At 39.6% G+C, this 14,497-nt stretch overlaps 1 protein-coding gene across 5 annotated transcripts in view; it reads left to right on the top strand.

The window, feature by feature from the left end:
• The window catches only part of srrm3 (serine/arginine repetitive matrix 3), a 437,508-nt gene that overhangs the window by 130,498 nt on the left and 292,513 nt on the right, over nucleotides 1-14,497 (top strand). The gene's annotated exons all lie outside the window — the stretch shown is intronic.

Genomic DNA, 14,497 nt, shown 5'->3' with positions numbered 1-14,497 from the left:
TTTTTTACTTTGTGTTACAGATTGCATGCTAGTGACACCTGCTGGCTTAGAGTAAGTGAAACATCAGAACAGACTGAAGCCAGACTACCAGACAAAATGACCCAAACTTAACATGACTTACCTGGGCAATGCCACATGCTGCTTTTTTCTACTGTATTATAAAAATTAGTATTGTGTGCTTTTGCAAGGGAGTTTGCTGAGTGAGGCTTGAGCAACAGTGAAAGTATAGCACAGCACAAAGGAGAATCAAAGGGTAGTTGTTTAACTCCTGCTTTGCTCTTATTCATAATTTAAGCAGTACAGACTGTACACCTTCAATTTGAAGACAATTCAGACACGGTATCTGACTGCATTCATGAACAATTTTCAACTCACAAGAGTAGAGACATTGATAAAGAGGCAGTGTAGATGGCAGACGGGACTGCTAACAACAACAACAGAATCACTATTTTAAAACCACATAATCCTTTACTTTCTTTCCTCAACCCATTCTACAAATATACCCAGGTAACACCAGGTACTTCAGCTATTATCTCTTGATTATAAAAAAATATCTTGGGATGAGACGAAACTTTTTTCCTGCGGTGAGATGTGATCTTTTGAAGAGAGACAGAGAGACACTTTCACGTCCCATGAGACGGTCAAGTCACACCCTACTTACAACCATTTTCAAACAAGACCACGTTCATCTAACCTCTCAGTTCTTGGATTGCGTTTGGCAGACACACTTCCTGTGCTCTCAGCTCTTAAAAATTTTTTGTGCCAAGAGATTTAACCATGGCCGGGGACGGAAAAAGACAAATTAGAATGTCGTAAAGAATTCAAAAACATTGGCACAATACACATGAGAACAAGGTTAGAGGTAATGGATGTAGGAAAATTTGAAACTCTCAAAAAATGATAGTAAAGATCGCATTAGCACAAACAAATAAAAAATATTACTCAGTGAAATAATGGAACAGTGAAAATAGTTTTTGAGGATGTCTGGGGGAAAAGAGAGACAAGGCAGTGAGACAAAAGGACAACTGCTGTACAGGCTTTTAAACGTTCGAAGCGCCGCACGAAATGCAGATCACGCGGCACGGCAGCAGCAGCAATCCAGCAGCTGATCGAGCAAAGAGGAGGTAAAAAAAAAAACAACTGTATTTGTTTCCCATTATATCACCATTTAAGAGGGGTTTCGGAGGAGTGACAGCGTCTCCTTGGGATGCATTCAGCCCCCCTCTTTACAACGGCGCGTAGCGCTGGTAGGGGAGGGGGGGGGGGTAACAGGTTGCCGAGCGAAGTGCAGATCACGCGGCACGGCAGCAACAGCAAGCTAGCAGCTGATCGAGCAAAGAGGAGTAAAAAAAACTATTTATTTCCCATTGTATCACCATTTAAGAGGGGGTTTCGCTCCTTGGGGTGCGTTCAGCCCCCCTCTTCACAACGGCGTGTAGCGCTGGTGGGGGGGGAGGTTGACAAGTGAAGTGAGCAGAGGCAAAGCCCCCTAGTATTAATAAAAAATGAATATGAGGCACAATGTTCTATGACCTATTAAAAGATTTTATATGTTGAATAACAGCTAAATATGACTCATAATTAGCTGACCCATAATTGGCACCAGAGCATTAAAACAGGGTTGCGTCATCACATGCTGGATCTTCTGAAATGTATTTTGTATCTAAAAAATAAAGAATTTAGTTCCCTTTACCCATGCTGCCACTGGGCTACTGCAGTCGTCACTAGATTTATATAGCCTTTTCAAAAAACAGTTCAGTTTTATTGCATTATTATTTTCTGCCATAGTGCAAAATGTGCTCTATCCACTTTCCAACCTGCACTTCCAGTCCATTGTCAGATTAATTCAGTGCCACAAAAAGTCTGTGCCTGTCAACCTTGCCCAGCCTTTCACAATAGGTTTTCATAATAATGCTATCCTGGGCACTGCTTTTACAACTGTAATGTTTTAAAATACTGTAGTTCTTACTTAATGATGCTGTTAAACATTATAGCCAACATCTACATATCCACTAAATATATTTTTCACATTTGTTTTAAAAGATAGCTAATTGAGTACCATTTGTGTTTTTTGTAGAGAAAAGCATAATCCTGTGGCAAACTAACATGAAAACAAGTTGTTTAGTATGATGTGATACATAATCAGTGGAGATGATGCCCATATTTTTATAGAAGATTTCTCTCAAGTTTGTTATTAATTAAAAGAATTAAAGATATCCTGAGTTGACTTTCTTTTAACTCCATCCCCTTTATACACTTAAAACATCTTCCCACCCCCTGAACATGAGGCCTGGGAATGTGCTGCTTAAGCCAACCACTTTTATCCAACCTTCACGATGATTAAAGGATTTTAAAGGGTGCTTGCACCCTCTTTACAGACAGACTGATAGAGTCACAAAGAATAGCACAACATCATAGCAAGAGTTATTTGTCCATAGCACAGCAGTTGGAAATGTTTTCTTAATAAGATTCAGATTTCAGTTTTTTTCTGCTGGCTGCCTCCGATTGCTGGCATAATTCTGTCTCCATAGTCTGTGCCTATTGCCCTTTACAGGCCTTATCAGGAAATGGCAGCTATTTTATTATTTTGGTCACTTCTTTGCATTCAATTAAATATGTCCAAATCTCTGATTAGACATGTGTTTTCCTCTTTTTTCTTTTTTTTGATCACACAGAGGTGGATAATATCTGGCTCCTCTTGCAGCAAACAACGTCTCCCATACCCCGTTTTTTGCTAGAAACTTCCAACTGAAGAGCAGATCAGTGTTCTCCCTGATTTCTTTCTCTGTGTCTTTTGAGTCTGAAATGTTCCTTTGTCTCTTGTATGGTTGAACTTCAAATAACATGTTAACTTCTGTAGCAAGCCATTTTATACATATACAGTATGTACTGTATAATCATTTAAAGTAGTTATACGTGTAAGTTTACTCCCTATAGGTGACTAGAACACATATCATATCAAGCCAATTAGAGCACACATTACAGTGGCATTAATTATCGATAACTGCCTATTCTTCACCACTTACTGCATATTTTAAGGTTTTCACCTTTTGTCCACTGTGCATACATCAACGATAGCCATTTCTACTGAAGCAAACATTTTTGTAGCTGTTTCACCAATAATGGACAAAGTACTCATAATGATTATAAATTAATCTTCACAAAAGTGAATTCACACCGGTTATCTGCCATGATGCTCATGTTACACAATAAAAAGTTCCTGACTGTAATCTCATTCTAATTTATAGAACTCAACACATTGTTTTTTAAAATTTAAGGAAAAATGTAGACATCACATCTGATTTAACTGGTTTACTGCAGTATGTGCCCCATGTCATCAAAATTCATTCATTCATCCATTTATTAGTGCTGTAATCCATTTATTCAGTTCAGACTCACAGAATGCTTTTTTTGTTTGTCCTGTGTGTAAGGTGGGATCAGGCCCCGAATGGGTTGCCAGTCCCTCAGTCTCATGTGCACCTCCACACTCACTCATATAAGGCCAATTTAAAGTCAAAAATGACCTAAACCTGAGAGATCTGGAATGTTTAAGGTAAATCCTGCTGCATTAATATGATATAAGACGTTTGTTATGTTTTATCTTCCCACTTCATTGAATACACATGAATTTCTTGACTAATTTTTTGGAAATGAATGTGAGGTTATTGTAAATTTCTTACCTGCTATACACAAAAACATAATAAAGATAAGCTCTGATTTTTCATGAAAGTAAAGCGTAAACTAAATACTTTAAAAGTGTGTATGACTGGCGGCTCCCTCTTCGAAGAGCATTCATGGGAAATTTCCAACTGAGAAGTGTAGTTCCCTTCTGTGCAATACTATGCCAATATTATGTTAGAGTGCCCAGACAGAAACCCATGCAGACACATAGAAAGCATACAAACATTGTCTGGGCTGGAATTCAAATGAAGGACCCTGGGGCTGTGAGGCAGCAGTGCTAACCAATACCAGCAACTGATCAATAGCGTAATATATAACACAATTTCCAAGACTTTTGACATTTTAGTCATATTTTAGTTTTACTGCCAAAATTTTCAAACCTTGGTGTCCAGACAAAGTTATATTTAGAGGTAGTAGGATTACAATAATACAAACACATTGAACCATACAAGCATAACACCTTTACTGAAATATCATAAATTGAGTGTATATGTTGTGCCCTCACAATAAGGCAAAAGCCTCCAGAATTTCAAACTACTTGCAACTCTCTGTGTAATTTTATGATTATAGTTTATCTTCTTTCATCATTTTCACTACATTACTTTCACCTTACTTTGAATATCATATTTAATTACCTGCATATTTATAGTAAGTGTACATGTGTACTGTAGCCTACACTCAAAGGGGATATCATTATTTCCATGTAAAAACCAATCTGAACAAACTTTACATAGTAATCTAGAACCTGGAACTAAATACCATTTCAAAAATTACACTTTAAGAGATGGTTTTCATTCTGTGCAATTTAGTCAGGGCAAGCTGCTCGTTTGTGTACTCATTACTCTGTAAAAATCAGAGAAGACACCTTAGTGTGTCATTTCCTTTTTCTTAGAATCCCCAAAAGATTAAACTTAAATCACTTTATTCGTGCATATCACTCTTTCCTGTATACAGGCTTTTACATGTTTACAAGTTGAATAAAGTAAGAGTAAATTAAAGAATCTTGCTGACTATTAGTAACCAAATGACTATATGATATGGGCTGTGATGCACTGCTTTGTCCCAGTGCTACAGCTTTCCACTTACATACTCTTTCAACCCTAAATTGTGCTAAATTGTTTTAAAAAATTGTTATTTATGTTAGTGTGGGGATGTGCATGTGTGTGCCCTGCCAATGTCTGTTGCTCCATCCACACTTGAGACCTGCATTGCAGCCAGTGTGGCTGAGATAACCACCAGCTCCCCAGAAACCATGAACTATAAAAGCAGGTTAGAAAGTAGATATATGGATTGTTTATCCTCAATCGGGAATCTGCATAAGGTATGTTTATTTTAGTTTCAAAGTAAGCAATATTTTTGTTGTGAAGTTAGTAAAGTCTTTCTGTGCCTGTGCAGGTTTTCCTCTGGGTGCTCCAGTTTTCCATTTACAAATCGGCTCCTTCTGGTTGTAGCTGTGAATATGATTGGACCTATAGTCCAGCCTTTCCAAGACTGATTCCTTTTTTATGCCTGATGCTGCCAAGATAGGCTTCAGCCCCCTGCTACCTTGAACTGGATTAAAAGACTTTAAGAATGTAATGTTATATTGCACTGTTTTTTGCTATGTTACTGTTATGTTATGTTGTGTTATGTTATGTATGGCATGATGCACAGTTTGAATTCATGGAGGTTGTTATGGATGGACGGGGATCGTGCCCTACCGGGTGACCCGGAGGAGCAGGGGACCAGGAGAAGGGCAATTTATACCCTGGGACAAGAGAGGGCAGCACCCCCTGGGTTGCATTGGGGCCACGGGCTTGGGGCTTAGAAGCTCCAACCCGTTGTTGTCCGTTGCCGCTGCCAGGGGGCGCCTAGACAGCTCCGGAAAAAAGATCTGCAGCACTTCCACCACACCCGGAAGTGCTGCCTGAAGAGGAGCTGGATTCAAGAGTAGCGCTTCTGCCACACCCGGAAGTGCTGCCGGAGTTAAATCGGGAAGCACCTGGAGCACTTCAGGGTGCACTATAAAAGGGGCCGCCTCACTCCATTCAGGGAGCCGGAGTCGGGCAGAAGAGGACGGAGCTAATGAGGAGTGGAGTAGAGGCAGCAATAGAGAGAGAAGAAAAGAACTGTAAGCATTATTATTGGTGGTTTGTGCACTGTGTGTTGTGCAGGTGAATAATTGTGCAATAAATGTGTGTTTTGGAACAGTCAGAGTCCATGTCTGTTTGTGTCCAGGCTGAATCTTTCACAAGGTAGAGAGGCTGTCTCTGGGTCACAGCAGAGAGTGAACCTTTAACAGTTAATCTACTGTATTTGCCTAGCAGCCCACACCATTAATGTGTTAGATTAGACAAAAATCTAGATTAAGGCTCAAATGGACTACTAAGTAAAAAGAATGCAGTAGCCTCAGTTACTTTCGGACTAGGACTAGAAGCACCTGATTTAGTTCAATTTAAAGCAAATAATATAATATCATTAACACTCTTTGACTCTTGGGAAATTAAGTGATTTTGCTGGGTTTACCTTGAGGTCTCACTTTAGAAAACATAATGTTGGCAGTTTGGTTTCCTATCAGCCACAGCCTGTCTGACAAACTCCTTTTTAGCCAAAACCCAGGTAATATTAATTGCACATTTTGATGCCAGTGTGTTTGCCTAGTTCATTCTCAAGGGGGTACAAGAAGTCCATTTAGAAACAGTAATTTCATCATCGGCACTCCATCTGAGGTTTAAAAAAAAACTCTAATTTATTTTTGGCTCACTATCGTACTGCTTTGATTTGTAACATTCAACAAATAAACTTTCCATAAATTTTAAAAGACACCGATGGAGTTCAGCAAATACTGAAGTAGGATATCATGGAAGGCTGTACTGCAACAGAGAGAAGGCAGGCATCTCATTGAGTAAGAAGACACATTTATGACAACACGAGCATGCATATACTGTATGTGTGAAGCAGCAGAGCATGAAAGCTCTTTAAAGACAGTCTAATCTGCTGGCAACCAGTCACAGAACAAAATGACAGCTGCAGTCAAGACTTGTTTATGCATTACGCACTTGTATGACCATTTTTATCAATTTGGGTTAAAATTGCAGGATATAAAAGACATTTAAATGTAACAACCTGTACTGCAACAATGCTAAATATTGAACTGAGATTAATTCATATAGAATTAATGCATTATTCATGACACGTGATAACAACATATACTCCAGAAATATCTAAAAATGTCCAAGGATTGCAATCCATCAATCCATCATGTTTACACTAAGCCATTCAGAAACAATTTTGTTCTTTCCAATTAACGTGACATACTGTACATTGATGCAGGTGTATACTGAGAAAAAATGTGTACAGGAATGGAATAGAACATGAAGGCACCACCATACTGCAGACAGACACAAATATATATATATATATATTTGACTACCAGTTTAATTGTTTCAATAAAGTGAGGTGATTGTAAGAGTTCCCCACACTTGCCAGATACATGTACTAGAAAATATTGCAGACAATGATTTTTTTGTTCCTTTGCTGGTTATAAACTAACATAAAAGTTATAACCATTAAAGCTAGCAAGAGTAAGGGAGTGTGAAGGATAAATCAGTAACGCCTCACATAGCCCATCCTTGGGGGGTATGTTACTTGTTTAGGGTCACTCAGTGTGCCCAACATGATGATTTATACTTATGACCTTGTCGACTCAAATACATGTCCTTAGCCATTAGGGTATTTTGTCAGTGACCTCAATCCTTCTTTAGTTGAATGACATATGCTCTTGGCTGCTCTGCTAAAGAAGGATTATAAACAGTTTATAAAGCAACATAATCTTAGTTCTTAGGAAAGATTTTCGCTTTTTCAATTAAGTGTATCTAGATCCCATCCATCTGCGTAGTTTTGCTGTAGACATGCCATTTTAAGACAGCAATGTGTGCACTGCTTGCTTTTTTAAAAAAGTAATATGACCACAAATAATGGTATTTAAACAATATTTACTGAGTAATACCAGCTTCAGATCTCTGTTATAACTGACACAAGATTATGGGCTTAATCCTGGCTGTAACATATATATAATAGAGCACTATTGAAGGCACGACAAAGTAATGTTCATTTAAACATCATGCGTCATTATATGAAAAACACCTTTACGTAAGAAGAATATTTTCTTGCCACTTCGGTAAATGACATGTTTGTTCAATAATAACATGAGCACTACAAAACTCAAATCTGGGAAGTGGCTCATAGAAAGTCTTTTATAAAAGAAATAAAAAAACACAAAATGATTAGGCTGTACCAAAAACTGAAGGTAGATGGCATGGTGAATATTGGGCTGCTTTAACATCCCTGGACAGAAGGGTTTAAATCCCATCCCAGTCACCATCTTTGTTAAGTTTGCATCTTCTGTCCACGTGTGCATGGATTTACTTCAGTTTCCACTCGAAAACTATATTCCTGTGGACTCACACCATCTCATTTCACAGACTTGCTCTGTGGTAAACTGGCAGTGGTTAACCATAAACCCTTAACATCTGGCTCAGATGTTTAGCTTCTGAACACAGCAAGTGGAGCACTTCCTGGTGATGTCAACTGTGCTCTGTCTATTTCAGCTCCTACCTTTTTTGTGTAACACCTCATCTACACTCCACCGATTGAAAATGCAAATCCCACCCTTGCTCCCAAGGGTATTTTTGTTGGCTTACACCATGCACAGCCCAAAGACATCCAGGTTTATTTGACTCCAAAGATGGCCTTGTAAATGTGTGAATGATTGTGCTCTACAATGTGCATCACGTCTACATTTGATTCTACCTTGTTCTCCAGTCTCACCAGGATAGACTCCAGCCACCTGTGAACCTGAAAATAGGTTCAGCGAATTCTGTAAGTCAATTAATAAAAAATAAAATTAAAGGTAGGAGAAGAACAGCTGGCCTAGCTGGATATCTTAACTTAGCCTTAAATCACTAATCCTGGCGCTGGAGGGTATTGAAGTGTTGCGTGTCATTTAGTGCATGGAAGTAAGAACTTCACTGTACTCTGTTCTCATGACAATAAGCACTTTCCTGCCACAGATAGCAACAAGTTCCTGTGAGATGTAGGCACCAGGCCACTTGTGGTCCCTGGCCACTTTCATGTGTTGCATTCCCACTGCACAACAGGAACTGTAACCTTTATGCACAATATATGTGATGTGGAAAGAAAAGTAATGAGGCGTATTCAGAATTTCATCACCTTATTACTTCAGAGTGATCACAGCTTCACAGTGGAGATTATTGTTTCGATACAGTGCATGACATGGCACACCAGGGAATGGCTATGAAGAGTGATGTGTGGCACTCCATTTTCACTGGTAATGCTTCAAATAGCCCAATTTCCTGCAGTGGGAATGCTACAAAAATTCCCGAGTTTCTAAAAAGCACTTGCTTCCTGAAGAGAGTTTCTGCAGTTGGAAAGCACCTCATAATGACCATATAAATTTATAATCCTCTGATGTTCACTAAATAAGCCTATGTCATCTTTAATGACCTTTAATAGTACAACATACATTTTCAGACCTGCACCATCCAATTAAGTGACACAGGGCATTGGAGCTTATGTCAGCAGTATTGGGCGTAACACGTGAACCAGCTGTGGCTGAGATGGCAGTCCTTCATAGGGCCCACTTATGCATATGTCCACAGTCATGCTCAGATGGGGCCAATTTAGATTTGCAGTTACATTAACATGCATGTCTGAGTTAACAAAATTTACATGCCCTATTCATCCAGCCCTACTCATCAACCTTTTGTAACTAGCTAAAAATTGTTCTTGTTTGCTGTCCCTGATTAAGATTTACAATGAACAATGATCCATCCATCCATTATCCAACCCGCTATATCCTAACACAGGGTCATGGGGGTCTGCTGGAGCCAATCCCAGCCAACACAGGGTGCAGGGCAGGAAACAAACCCCGGGCAGGGCACCAGCCCACCGCAGGGCACACACACACACACACACACCAAGCACACACTAGGATTTCAATTCTAAATCCTGTAGTTTAATGTGTGCATTTTTTGCAGTGTTGAATTATGCTGATTGTTTTTTTTTGCTTCTTTTGGTTAATAAGTTATTAAGATTGTTTAAGTTTAAATGTTTAGTAGTTCTAAAGCATTACTTTTATGTATTCTCAATGCTATATTTTTAAGATACAGCTTAATCTCATGCAAATAATGACATATGTTTAATTTTCTAAAGCCAACTTAATCCAGTTCAGAGTTGTGGGGCACCAGAGCCTATCCTATCAGCACTAGATGTAAGACAGAAACTCGCCCAGGATGACAAGCCATTCCATTGCAGGGTCCACTCACACACAGCCACAATCACAAAGTACTTGTCATTGTGAATGCAGGGGAAGACAGAAGTACCTGGAGGATATCTCACACAGACACAGTGAAAACTTTCAAACTCCACACAGACAGTGACCAGGCATGGGATTCAAACCCAGGATTCTGGACCCTTGATCCTACAACACAAGCCCTGATCAACCCTTGTGTAAATAGTCCATTTCAGAGTTTGAAAACAATCCTGATTCTCAAAGCTGTTGTAAATTCTCCTTTATCTCCCAAAAGAAAACTGAAACTATTTGTACCACCAATGTAACACCAAAACATACTCTGATAAGCCAGGAGTGATTGCCAACTAAACTAACTAGTGTAGTATACTATACTAGCCAACCCGCGGCATAGCATACGCCACATGATTATGTATTGATGGGTGAACACTTCCTGAACAACACAGTTGTCCAAATGGGGGTGGGTTTGTGGATACCACTGTGAGTGAATGAAAAGATGGACCTCTGGAGAGAGCAACATACAATTGTCTATGACTGAAAGCAAGATCATCTGTGACGATAGAGGCCACGCTGGTGAAAGTTACTTCGTCGGTAGGGATAAGTTTCAGCACTTGTTCATTAAGTTGTAGCGAGTCTTCGTTGTTGACGCTTCATATAGCTTGTGTACTGAGTTATTCCGGAGTCACAGTTGAGAAACACTTTTTTAATGTCTTTTAAGCACAGGGAAAAAAATGAACATGTGAAACATCCGTAATGTAATAAGCCACCAAGAAAAGTAACATTGCAATAATGCTATCTATGACCCAATTGCTGTAAACAGAAATGAAAACAAAATCGAGCCCAGTGTATTCTTTAACTGCTTTGTAGCGTGGTGGAAGTGTTGCTGCTTTGCAGTAAGGAGACTGTGGAAGGTTTTGGGTTCGCTTCCCGGTTCCTCCCTGTGTGAATAGTGCTTTGAATACTAAAAACACGGGTATATCAATGTAATTAAGTATTATTATTCTTATGCATCCAGCACGCTCTCTCTCTCTCGCGCGCGCTTGTATGTGTGTGTGTGTGTGTGTCGCTCGCTTGCTCGCACGTGTTCCTGCAGGCATACGCCGCATAATCATTTATTGATGGTTGAACAGTTCCGGAAAGACACAGTTGTCTAAAAGTGTTGGTTTTGAGGATACAACAGTAAGTGGATGAAAGGATGGAACTCTGGAGAGAGAAACATACAACTGTCCGTGACTGAAAACTGGTTTTGGCAGATACATGCATATCTTTTTGAAAGTTTGGCCCTGTGCCATATTAATTGTCATCGCAAAGGCCAATCTAACAGGAAATTGTCTTTGTGTAAAAATAAAAGGCAAATTATCCGCGACAAACAAACTGTTTTACACACTGCATACCTACTACGCCGCATAATCACGCCGCTTTTTTAATGTTTTTTAAGCAGAGGGAAAAAAATTAACATTTGCAAAATCCGTAACACTGCTTTCAGTAAGTACAATGCACACGCGTTTAATTTGTCGGCCACTTTTTGCCAGCCGTCTTTTCTGGTTTGGGCTACTTTTACAGTGTTAGCGCTTGTGCATATTAAATCTTGAAATCCTTCGAGTAACTAATTAACTAACTAACACCCACCCACCCAGCTTGTGTGAAAAAAATGCGCCCGTTCTTTCATCATTTTGTAGCAGCCTATCAAAGACTTGCTGATCATGTTTTCTAGACTCAATATACATTGGCTTTTCACTCAGCGCGGGGGTGCGCATTCATCTCGGATTATTACATCCAGCTACATGGCTGCGTTTGAAAAACCGACTTATCCCGGATGAGTTTCACCGGCATTAATGATTAGGAATCTGGTTGGAACAAAACCCTGCAGCCACAGGGGTTCACCAGGACCGAGTTTGGGAAACACTGCTGAACACAGACGAAACCGACTCAGGTGAGGAGTTGGGGCGGGCAAAGTACAATGTTGTAGTTGCAGCTATTGATTATTCAGTGTTGTTTGCCTGGGTGTCTGATCTGCTTGACGGGATCAGAAATAAAAGGAAAACAATGTGAAGGCAATGTCACAGGTGATCCTGTGGTATAGCGGGTCCACAGCTCCCCTTCAAAAGGCCATTTTTAAATAAATAATCATCGCACTCACAGCGTAGCGAGGGGCATGGAAGTGTGGCTGAAACGGTTTCCGGGTGGAGTCGTGCTGCGGGCATTTCTCCCCTGTGCAGTGTGTGAGCGAGTGAGGAGAGAGAGAAAGCAGGCTCGAAGGAAATGTGTTCGTGTGGTATAGTGGGTCCATAGCTCCCCTTCAAAAGGCCATTTTTAATCAGGCGACTGACAGTAGTGGAGTCAGGCACAGAGAAGTTCAGCTGCTGAGAGAGCGTCTCGACTGTTGCAGGGCCTGCATCGGTGAAGCAGGTGAGACGCTAATGAAAAAGAGGCACAGGGCTTATTGGTTTTTAACGACTGCTTCCTTCATTGTGTTTTAACCTCAGTTTTAAAGGATTGTTTTAAGGATCCCATGGGGTACCCCTCGCAAACTGTTTTAGACGCTGCATACAGCGATTCACATCCGCGAGAAACGTGCCTCTATGAACAGTCAACGTGGCTCAGAGGTGCATGTGGACTCTAGCACAAACAAACATAAATGACGGCGTGTTTTCCGAGGCGTCGCGTCCGAGTTGGTGGGCGTGGCTCTGCGAGTTGTCGTCGTATCCAATGGTCTTAGAGTTGGTGGGCGTGGCTGTCTTGCGTGCTTTCCATGGGAGTCTACTTGTCATACGGTGGGCGTGGCTGTCTTGCGTGCTTTCCATGGGTGGCTACTTGTCGGCGGCTTGGTGAATTATATATATAGATTAAATCAGCTGAATAATATCAAGTATTTCCCTGTCTTTTTATTTTACAGTTCCTCCCATTCCAAAGGGAGATATACAGTATATAACCTGATATAACAAATTGAAACTAATCTGTAAGACATATTCCAATATTCAGGAAAGATTTTACCAGTTAAATCTTTTTCTAATGGTTAATAGAACTATAACAGAAAATAGCATTTCAGGGTGCTGAGGTAAGGGGTTAAATATGGAAGGTGGTTAACACTAAATCTTACACAAATGTTGGAAAACACTTTCCCCACTGAGGATTGTAAATACATGGACCAAGTTGCCAAGCAGAGTGCTTGAATGCTCTCAAGGGATATTTGAGTCTCCACTTGATATTGTTTAAGAAACGCAAGGTGAATAGGAACACATCAGCTATACATGCCTGAATGGCCTCATCCTTTCAATATTTTTTACTATGTAAGAAGTAAAAAGAACACCGTAAATGAAGACAATTGTAGTTGGGTTTTATTTGATCCTTCAGTGAAATAGTCTTAAAATTTGAACATTTACATATTAAACCTTCAGAAAACAAACTTTTAATTGGTGAAATTTCTTATTGATGAATTTGAATGAATCATGCTTCCTTAATTAATTTTAGATGTTTATAATAGATTTTTTAAAACTACTGTGTTTGATGTTTAGTTTTCATAATAACATCCATGTTATTCATCATTATGTATATGTTTTGATCTTTTCCAAGTAATTTTTTAATTAACTAGAACAGTCTAATTGGTGAATTGGCACTGCTGCCTCACAGATCTAGCATCATGTGTTTAAATCATGTCTTTAATATGCCTAGTTTGCATTTTTCTCTAAGTATTCCCAAAGATGACCCTGTTAAGTCAATTACTGACAGTAAACTGTCACTATTTGTGAGCCCAACAGTAGATCTGTGGTTCCCTGTGTTGGGTCTGAAGTTGTTAGGAGAGGCTCTGGCCAACCGTGATTATTTTATGGTATGGAACAATTCTAGGTGTCTTGAATATGCTCTTCCCATTTTTGGTTCAATTAAAATTGCACTTTTGAACATAGTCTATCCATCTGCTTTATTCCCAATGTGTTGTGTTTACAGTATATTGAGTTTTTGTTATCACTGTGTATCAGCCCCAATAAAATGGGGCAGCTGGAACATACTGAGCCTGCTGAAAGGATGAAGACCTTTTTCACTTGTGACCTCAAAAGAGAAGACAATGCTCATACATGTGTCAGCTGGTATAGTGTAGAGCTTTAAGCATTATGATCTAAAATGTCCTATACTATATGACCGTTATGAAGTCACTAAACTTGTCTATGCTCTAATTGAAAAAGAAAAAATCAGAAGTGGTCTCCCCTAGATTCTCTCATATACTCAGATATGGGGATGGATATTTGAGGAGTAAACTGCAAGAGAATAATAATATATTTTTATATTATGTACATTCTGCGGTGGGTTGGCACCCTGCCCAGGATTGTTTCCTGCCTTGTGCCCTGTGTTGGCTGGGATTGGCTCCAGCAGACCCCCGTGACCCTGTGTTCGGATTCAGCGGGTTAGAAAATGGATGGATGGATGGATTATGTACATTAAAGAACCATGAACAACAAATAAAATCAAATTAATAATATATTGAAGAATTATTATAAAAGTAAAGTTGAA

The sequence above is a fragment of the Erpetoichthys calabaricus genome, chromosome 8, assembly GCF_900747795.2.
Source record: "Erpetoichthys calabaricus chromosome 8, fErpCal1.3, whole genome shotgun sequence".
Lineage (NCBI taxonomy): Eukaryota > Metazoa > Chordata > Cladistia > Polypteriformes > Polypteridae > Erpetoichthys > Erpetoichthys calabaricus.
This window is presented reverse-complemented; position numbering and strand designations above follow the sequence as displayed.